Genomic DNA, 10157 nt, shown 5'->3' with positions numbered 1-10157 from the left:
CATGTCGGCAATGTCTCGTACCAACTCAAATTTCCGCCAAGACGCAAGATTCATCTGATCTTCCACGTGAGCTTGCTCAAGCCATACCATGCAGATGAGGAAGACCCAAGCTGAGGTGTGTCAAGATGTGCCCCAACCGCTGTTGTCACTGCGTATGACAAGGATGTGGAATACAACCTCGCCGATTGAGTCATTCGTAGAAAGGGCATACCAGTGTAAAACGAGTACTTGGTGAAGTGTAGAAACCTCCCCGAGAGCAAAGTAACGTGGGAATATGAAGAAGACCTATGGCAATTTGCAGAGTATGTCCAAAGTTATAAGCACGAGGACATGACAAGGATGCCACGAGCATAGGTGGGGGAGGATTGTCACGAACCGCTTGAATATGCCAAAATCATAAGCTAATTTTATGTGCACGGTTGTGCTTAGCAAAAGTCCGCCTCGATACGGAGTGCGCTTAGAAGTGGGTTACGCTTAGCACAAAAGGCGGGATGCGCTTAAAATTGGGATGTGCTTAGAAATGGGCCAACACAAATGACCAGCCGTGGTGCGCTTAGCAAATTATCCAAGCTTGGCCCAAATTATAGACTTTTGCACAATTGTACATAAGCTAGAAGTTTTTAGGCTTCATCACTTAGGTCCCTAGAGATATTTATGGAAGTTGCTAGGAAGTTTCCTCCTCTAGTACTCCCACACCTATAAATAGGGGTGAGCCCCCTTATTTGCACACCACATCACACCACACACGTACATCGACCAACACACACATTCTCGCACACGCTCTCAAGCACTATTATAAAAGCTCCCTTGTAAATTATTTTTAGTGAGTAATAAAATTCATTTTGGCCATATTGCTCTCTTCTCGCTAGCATTGTTGGAAGCATTTTCCACTTAGGTAGCTTGAGAAGAATCGAAAGGCTTACTTTGCGACTTGTGTGCTAGAAGTCATCTAAGTGCTGCACGGGTTTGTTGTGCAAAACTCTCATCCCGTGACAAGTAGCTCTGCTGAAGAAAAATAGCCTTGTGTTTCCAGAAAATTCAATTAAATTGCACCAAAAATGTTTGTCAAATATCTTTCACTCTATTTAGCTCAAAAGCAATTGAATTTCATAAGAAAAAAACTATGCAATTAATGACATGAGAAACATCTAATCAACAGCCCAACAATAAACGAAAATGAAAAGACAAATGTGGACTTACAAAAGTCTGCCCACTATAAATGTCAATTATGTATCAAATTGTATCAAGCATAAGTAAGGAAATAAGTTATCCTATTAAATCAGAAATAAACTGAATCCATATATAATCGATAGTATTACAATGGAAAATCATCTACATGCATTGAAGGATTTAGGGTTTGGAGAATTACTAAACAATGAAACAATTAAATCTTTTAGAAAGGAAGGACTTTAGTCCCGTGGAGAATTGAAATTTCTTCTTAAATTAGAAAAAGTTTATTAAAACTAAAACTAAATTAATTTTTTTAAATCTACTAATAATTGCTTACTAAAAGAGTTGGATATTATTTTGCGCAGTCTAGTATATATAATTTTCCATTTAAAGCGCTGGAATATGAACTTACTTAATTACGACTTAAACATTATATAAACCTAGAAAGGAAGAAAATTTTCATAAATCTTGAGATTAAATAGAAATAAAACTGAGAATGGGAAAATATCATTCTCAAAATCTAGAAGGTACAAAATCTTTCTTTTAGGAATCCAAAATATTTGTTAAAAAAATTTCACATGTATCATTTTGCATTACTTGGAATATATTAGGAAATTGGAAATCAAAATTAGGCAGTTGGCTTTACCTGTTTACTATATCAAAAAAAATTTCCATATATTTTTGGTAGAAAACAAAAAATTGGGCGCATAGCAGAGGACAACAGCTTCAATGCATTGCAGATAAGAGAGATTGTAGTGCGCAGTAGAGAAGAAAGTCTGCAATGAATGGTGCAGACAGAGCCTGCAGTGAGTGGAATTTTGTGTTCTTCAACAAATTTGACTTAGGGTTTGCTGAAAGTGAGGGTTTGGATTGAGGGTTTGTTAGGAGTGTGGGCTTCGATTTGCTTCCAATTTATTGAATCAATATTTCCTTGGCCCTTGTTTTGTTTGTTGATTTTAGATTTAGGGTTTCAGTAGAAAGAGAGGGGGAATTGATTTTGGAAGGAGAGGGAAGCGAGAAGCTAAAAAGTTCCAACTGTTTAATTTATATTTTATAGTGATAACATTTTAGCAATAAGAATGACGCTGTTTAGATTTAGGGAAATTAAAAAAATTAAAATAAAATTAAAATAACTCTCTAATTAGTATCAATACTTGGTTACAATACTATATAAGAAGCGTTAGAAATTGCTTAGGTTATCAAATGTTGATACTTTTTTATTTAGTATTAGAAACTTAGTATCAGTGTTTCTCATTTTTCTAATAGTGGAATTCATACTTTAGATGATATTATCTCAATATTACCACATAATGGTTACCTTTATATTTTACTCTTGATCTTGAGGGTTTGAATCCCTCTCGTATGTATAGTGAAGATTGATTTTCTTTCACATTACAACATTTGATTTGAATGCAAAATAACTGTAAACAACGGAGTATAAATTTTATGGTGTGTTTTCTTATAAGGAATGAGAATAAAAATTAAGGATGAGAATGTGCTTATTTGTTTAAATAAAAGATGAAATAGGAATCAAAGTGGTGGGTCCCATTTAAAATTGAAAATGATTATTAAAGCTCTTATTCCCATGGGGAGGTGGAAATAGAAATTCCATTTCTTAAAGTGTTCATATTACCTCCTTTAAAATTTTAAAATTCTCATTTTATTCTTCCTTATTATTATTATTATTATTATTATAGTAATTTTATTATTAATATTAATTATAATGATTAATAATTATAATAGTGCTACTATTATAATAATAGTTACTATTATCAAAATAATTATTACTATTTATTATTATTAGGAATAATAATAATAACATTGTTAATATAAAATTATTATTATTATTATTATAAATGATGAAAATAATCAACTAAAGTCAGTCTACTAACTTGTAATTCTAAGATAAAGTAAATACATTAATAGAAATACATTTCATTTCGATTTTGATCCCACAGTTAAAGTAAATTATAAGATGATTTTTGAATATTTTATTCACTATTAAATGTAAGATATTTACGATGATGACTAAAAATATAAAAGCCTCAAATTGATAGACACAAAGAACAAGCTGCAATCTAGTGTTGAAAAATTCATAATTACATATAGTTAATTAGCACGTCAAGTTAGAATTTTGTTTTTGGTTTTTAAATAGTATTATTGCAACCAAATTTTTTTTCCCACATGTGACCGGGTTTGAATATCAAACCCTTATATCATCTAAAAGATTTTTTTTTATTTTTTTTCCAGTGAATCAATTAACTGTAGGTATGAACATTTAAACTAATTTATCTTTGTTTATATTTGTCATTTTGCAAGTCATTTACGCGTGGCAATTTTTTCTTGTAGCACTTTGCAAAGCTGCTGGGTTTCAAGTCACAGCAAGTCAAGATAAGCAGCATTGATGATGCTAGTGGTGTAATAAAACCTGGAGGGTAGAGCATGTAAACTCTATTTAAGTAGAATTTAATTTGCTTATTACACTAAATAAAAATTTTTAAAAAAAAACTAGGGGTGGTCTCTTTAAATCATAATTAAATAAAAATACATAGCCTATTGCCATATGTCCGTTTGGTTTTTGTGGGCCTTTATTTAGAAGCGATTTTTTTTTTCAATTTTCAGTTTTAGGTTCAATAGAATTAAAGCAAAAATCGAACTGAAAAATTTAGTTTTATTAAAAATTGGACTGATCAATTTTTTTTCTATTTTAAAAATGAGACAAAACCGAGCAGAACCAGTAGTTCCATTCGATTTTTTAATTCCCGGAATTTTCGGCCTCCCCTACCCAAAGTAAGACAAAAAATACACTTTAATTTGCTTTTTAGACTTGAACGTATATAATAAATCTTTTTAACAGTTTTGGCCTGAATACTGATGTCAGGTTTTCCAGTAAAATGTTAATTATCGATTATTTTATTTTTTACACCAATAAAATGTTATTTGTCAGAATTTAGAATTGATTGTACACTAGCATTTATATATATTTCTTAATTAAATTTCTTGTAATATGTCTCAATTGTTCTACGACATTCACAAGCTTTCTCTTAGATGCATGCTCAAATCTTTAAGGATACAGAATTGAAATCTATAACCTGATTTTAGAACATTTTTCTATTGCAAATAAATTTTATTGATACTGTATTTGGGGTTAATGCATTATATACAAGAAAATAAAAAGAAAAATTTTGTTGAGCAACTTACAAGATCAATTCAATAACACAAATAGGTTAACAGAGACTTTCAAAACGAGCCAAGAATAAACTAAGAACAGCATGCAAATCAAATCATTGTAAACACACAGAGATACGTGGCTCAGTCTTTTGCAAGACTTACAACTACGGGTGAATCCATCAGGCAAGATTTATTTGCAGAGAAATATGTTAGGCTTGACTGTTAGCAGCAGCAAGTTCTGGGAATTAACTTTCCACTTTAGAGGGTGGAGTCCTCCAGAAATAGAAGGGTAAAGAGTAGAGACTAGAGAAATTAGAGAAATAGAAGATTTTTATTTTGGATTCAGGGAACTCCCTTTTTCTTGTTCATTCATTTCCTTAAATACTCCTCCAAGAGAGCTACAGACAAAACATATTCACAGCACAAACTTTACAGCACAATATTCTCTCTAACAAACTTGACAGCACAATATTCTCTCTAACAAACTTGACAGCACAGCAAAACATAATTGCAATAATAGTAAATAACAAATTCAGCATAATATCTTGAAGAGTATCTAAGTGCTGTAATCGGTTGCACCATCATTCCCGCACAAAATCTTGAAGCTTGAAGGGAACTTTGGGCTGTCTCTTAGGCCTAGCTTGAGCAATCGGCTGTGCTGTGGTTGTATCATTACCACCCTCATGGAAATGAGCCTTGTCCTCAAGGCTAATCTGAGGAAAAGTGGCGTGGAAAGGTTCCCAATTCTCCCATGTAGCTTCATCAGGTGTCGTATTAGACCACTGTACTAAGACTTGCTTGACCTTTTGCTTATTTGTCTTGATAGTTCGCTGGTCCAAAATGCATAGAGGTATGGAATAAGGTTCTACAGTTGGTGGTGGGTGGGCGGGAATAACTTCAGAAGGGTTTGGACATAACTTGAGGATTGAAATGTGGAACACGGGATGGATATGAGATTCGGGTGGTAACAATAAGCGATATGCAACCTTTCCAACTCTTGCCGCTATTTGGTAAGGACCATAATACTTCTTGGCAAGCTTGTTACTTAGACGGTGAGCAAGAGAAGACTGTCGATAACGTTGAAGCTTAACATAAACCCAGTTACCAACCTCAAACTCCTTATCGCGACGATGACGGTTTGCTTGGGTGCGCATTCTTTCCTGTGCTCTCTGAAGGTTCAGCTTGACAGTAGCCAATAGAGCTTCTCTATCCAATAATGCAGAGTTTAAAGAATCAATAGAGGTGTCTTCGCTGGAGTATCCTACAAGAGGTGGTGGGGGCCTGCCATAGACCACTTGGAATGGTGAAAATCCTGTAGAGCTGTGTGTACTGGTATTGTACCAATATTCGGCCCATGGTAAAGCTGCAGACCATCTATTTGGATAGTCTCCAGTAAATGCTCGCAAGTATGTCTCGAGACAACGGTTGACCACTTCCGTTTGCCCGTCAGTTTGCGGGTGATAAGCAGTGCTAGGCCGTAACTCCGTTCCCTGCAATTTAAATAGTTCTCGCCAAAATTCACTAATGAACAGAGGATCATGATCATTAACAATGGATCTAGGGAATCCATGAAGTCGAACGTACTCGCGAACAAAATATTCAGCCAATTTCGGTGCAGTAACTCCCTCCGGCAAGGCACAAAAATGACCATACTTGGACAGTCTATCAACAATTACCCAAATAATTGTCTTACCATTTGATTGTGGTAAAGAAGTAATGAAATCCATTGAAATGTCTTCCCAGACTCTGGATGGTATGGGTAGCGGTTGTAAAAGCCCCTTGGAACAGAAGTTTTCTGGTTTGGTTTGCTGACAAATTGAACATTCTCGGACATGTTGTTGTACCTCTCAGCGCATTTGCGGCCAATAAAAATTAACTGATAATCGAGCATAAGTCTTTTGTTCCCCAGAATGCCCGCCAATCACCGAGCCATGGAATAGGTTTAGAAGGCGTTTTCTGAGCTTCATACTGTTAGGAACAAAAATTCTACCCAGATGGTAAAGTAAGTCTTGTTGAATAGAAAAATTATTATCTGTGCAAACCCCTTTCTCAATTGACTACAGAATTTGTTGGGCCGTGTCATCCAAAGCAAGGGCATCTCGAATTTCAGTTAGGAAAGTGCTAGTAGTGACTGAAATTGACATCATATTACCTTGTGCTTCGCTTGTCCATCGTGAAAGAGAATCGGGTCCACTATTTTCCACTCCAGCCTTATGCTCAATTGTAAATTCAAACCCTAACAGCTTTGTCAACCAAGTTTGTTGCTCTGGTGTCTGTATCGTTTGTAAGGAGTTGCTTAAGGCTTTTATGATCAGTGAATATGGTGAAAGGTCGGCCCAAGAGATATGGTCGCCATCGTCGAACTACTGCTGTGATTGCATACATCTCACGACTATACGCAGATGCAGATTGAAGTCTTGGTGGCAACTTCTTACTGAAATAAGCAATTGGATGTCGATTTTGGGAGAGAATCGCACCCACAGCGAGACCAGAGGCATCCGTTTCCACTGCAAAGACTTTGGAAAAATCTGGTAAGGCTAAGATAGGAACTTCAGTCAGAGCACGTTTGAGACGCTCAAAAGCTAAGTCAGCTGCTTCACCCCAGTCAAATCTGTCCTTCTTAAGCAAATCAGTTAATGGGCTTGTAATTTGGGCATACCCCTTTACAAAACGTCGATAATATCCTGTGAGTCCCAGGAAACCCCTCACAGCAGCAATTGTTTTTGGTTTAGGCCAATTTAAGACAGCTTGAATTTTGGTGGGATCAACACTCACTCCTTGGGTTGAAACAAAATGGCCGAGATACTCTAATTTAGCTTGGCCGAAACTGCACTTGGACAACTTAGCGTACAATTGGTTTTGATGGAGCAGCTGGAGAACAATTTTGAGATGGTAAAGGTGTTCCTCATGGGATTGGCTGTAAACAAGAATGTCGTAAAAAAAAACTAGAATGAACTTACGAAGATAAGGTTTGAAAATAGAGTTCATTGTGGCTTGAAATGTGGAGGGGGCATTGGACAGCCCAAAGGGCATTACAAGAAACTCGTAATGACCTTCATGTGTTCGAAATGCGGTTTTTGGAATGTCGGGTGGGTGGATCCGAATTTGGAAATACCCACTCCGTAAATCAATCTTTGAAAAGATAATGGCCCCATGTAATTCATCTAGTAATTCATCCACTGTAGGTATTGGAAATCGATCCTTGATAGTGATGGCATTTAGAGCTCTATAATCGACACAAAATCGCCATGTCCCATCTTTTTTGCGAACCAAGAGGACGGGTGAGGAGAATGGGCTGGTGGAAGGTTGTATAATTTGATCTTGAAGCATTTCTTGAATTTGCCTCTCGATTTCATTTTTTTGGTAATGGGGGTAGCGGTATGGTTTAACATTCACAGGAGTAGATTGTGGGAGAAGAGTGATTTTGTGGTTGAGGGGTCTATTAGGTGGAAGGCCTTTTGGGATGCTAAAAACAGCTGGATATTGGTTTAGTAGTGTTATGAAATCTTGGTGAAGAGTGGAATCCATGGATTGGTGAATATTTTGGGTTGAAAGTGGATTGTCTGGTTCGAGTTCTAAACGGAAGTACTGAGCTATTGAGGTAGTCTGTTGTAGTCTTTTTAGTTGGTGGAAGGATATAGGAATGGGGTGGGGCCGAATGTTTTGAGCTCCTTCAAGTTTAATAGGCTGCCCTTTATATGTAAATTCCATAGTTAGGGCTTTGTGATCAGTGATAATTTTCCCCAACTTCTCCAGCCATTGTACCCCTAAAACAGCATTAGCTCCACAAAAATCTAGTATATGAAAGTCAGCTTCAAATTCAACACTCTGCATCTCGAATTTAACTTTCGAACAGTGACCTTCGCTACGAATCTGTTCCCCATTGCCGATAGCTACCAAAAACGTCATTGTCTTCTCAATAGCCAAATGAAGGAAGTGAGCCAACCGCGGGTGGAGGTAATTATGTGTACTCCCAGTGTCAATTAATACTGATAAAGGTTGATTGTTAATTTTAGCACTGAGTCTGAAGGTTTGGGGACCAGTTGTTCCAATCAAAGCATGAAAAGAAATTTCGGGGCTTGGATTCGCTATTTCTTCGTTAGGCACCGTATCCTCCACCAATATTTCTTCTTCTTGACAACTTTCTAATGGTTCCTCTGTCAACAATAACAGAAAAGGGCGAGTGCGACAACGATGACCGGGCTTGAATCGTTCATCACAATTGAAGCACAAGCCTTCGGCACGGCGGGTTTGCATTTCGGCGGTCGTGAGACGACGAATAGGAAGGGCTGTCTTTGGTGGGTTTGATGGATTTGGTGGTGGGAGGGGTAAAAGTGGGGGTCGTGGGTCTGGCCGTATATTTGTTTCATTGCGTGTAGGTATGGGTATTGGTGTATTGGTTGATTTCCATGTAATGGATTTTTGGTTATAGGACAGCAATTTATCTTCAATCAATTTGGCTAAAGCAATTGCATCGGGAAGGTTAGAAGGTTTGTGAATAGCTAACTCATTTTGAATGGTTGGTTTTAAACCTGAGATGAAGCAATCTAAAATGGCATCTGGGTGAAGGTTGGTGACTCTATTACAGATGTTTTCAAAGGCTGATTGGTAAGCCTCTACAGAGCTTGTTTGGGTAAGTTTGAATAAAGTGGCTCTGTGATTAATATAGGAGGAAGGGCCAAACCTGCTTTCAATAGCTCGGGTGAGAGCTGCCCAAGAAGATAATTGTTGATTCTTGTGCATCCATTGGAACCAAGAGAGTGCTTGGCCAGTCATATAGAAACTGGCGATGTCAATCCACTGCTCCTCTGGGGTTTCATAGAAAGAAAAGTACTTTTCAGCTTGAAATATCCAATCTAAGGGGTTAGATCCATCAAATGTTGATAGATCACATCGTATAGATCTTGTGCTTTGTGTGGGTTGTAGTTGAGCTTGTATAGGTGGTGTGTTTTGTGGCGTAGGTGGTGCAGAGGCTGGTGGGTTTGTGGAGGACCCAATCTGAGAGGGTGCCATCATGGTAACTCTGGCAGCAAGCTCTGCTATAGAGTTTTGTAGTGCTTGTTGTGCACCTTGTAGGTTTTGTTGTGAACTTTGGTTAATTTGCTGCTGTTGTATTATGATTTGGCGTAGGTCTTCAAGGGATTTTTGGGTCGATTCTTTGAGTTGTGTGACCTGTTCTTCAAGGGCTCGATATCGTGTTTGCATACCCTCGTTTGCCATCTCTCAATGAAAGCACCAAATGTTAGGCTTGACTGTTAGCAGCAGCAAGTTCTGGGAATTAACTTTCCACTTTAGAGGGTGGAGTCCTCCAGAAATAGAAGGGTAAAGAGTAGAGACTAGAGAAATTAGAGAAATAGAAGATTTGTATTTTGGATTCAGGGAACTCCCTTTTTCTTGTTCATTCATTTCCTTAAATACTCCTCCAAGAGAGCTACAAACAAAACATATTCACAGCACAATATTCTCTCTAACAAACTTGACAGCACAATATTCTCTCTAACAAACTTGACAGCACAGCAAAACATAATTGCAATAATAGTAAATAACAAATTCAGCATAATATCTTGAAGAGTATCTAAGTGCTGTAATCGGTTGCACCATCATTCCCGCACAAAATCTTGAAGCTTGAAGGGAACTTTGGGCTGTCTCTTAGGCCTAGCTTGAGCAATCGGCTGTGCAGTGGTTGTATCAAAATATTATTGACATTACAGGGAACAAGATTGTTCTTTCTCTCTCTTCAGTTTCTCTCTATATCTCTCTAGAATTTTTTCTTTCAAACACACTGAAAATTCAGCTTATAAAACAGCTTTAATAAC

Source organism: Citrus sinensis, chromosome 6 (genome assembly GCF_022201045.2).
Source record: "Citrus sinensis cultivar Valencia sweet orange chromosome 6, DVS_A1.0, whole genome shotgun sequence".
Lineage (NCBI taxonomy): Eukaryota > Viridiplantae > Streptophyta > Magnoliopsida > Sapindales > Rutaceae > Citrus > Citrus sinensis.
This window is presented reverse-complemented; position numbering follows the sequence as displayed.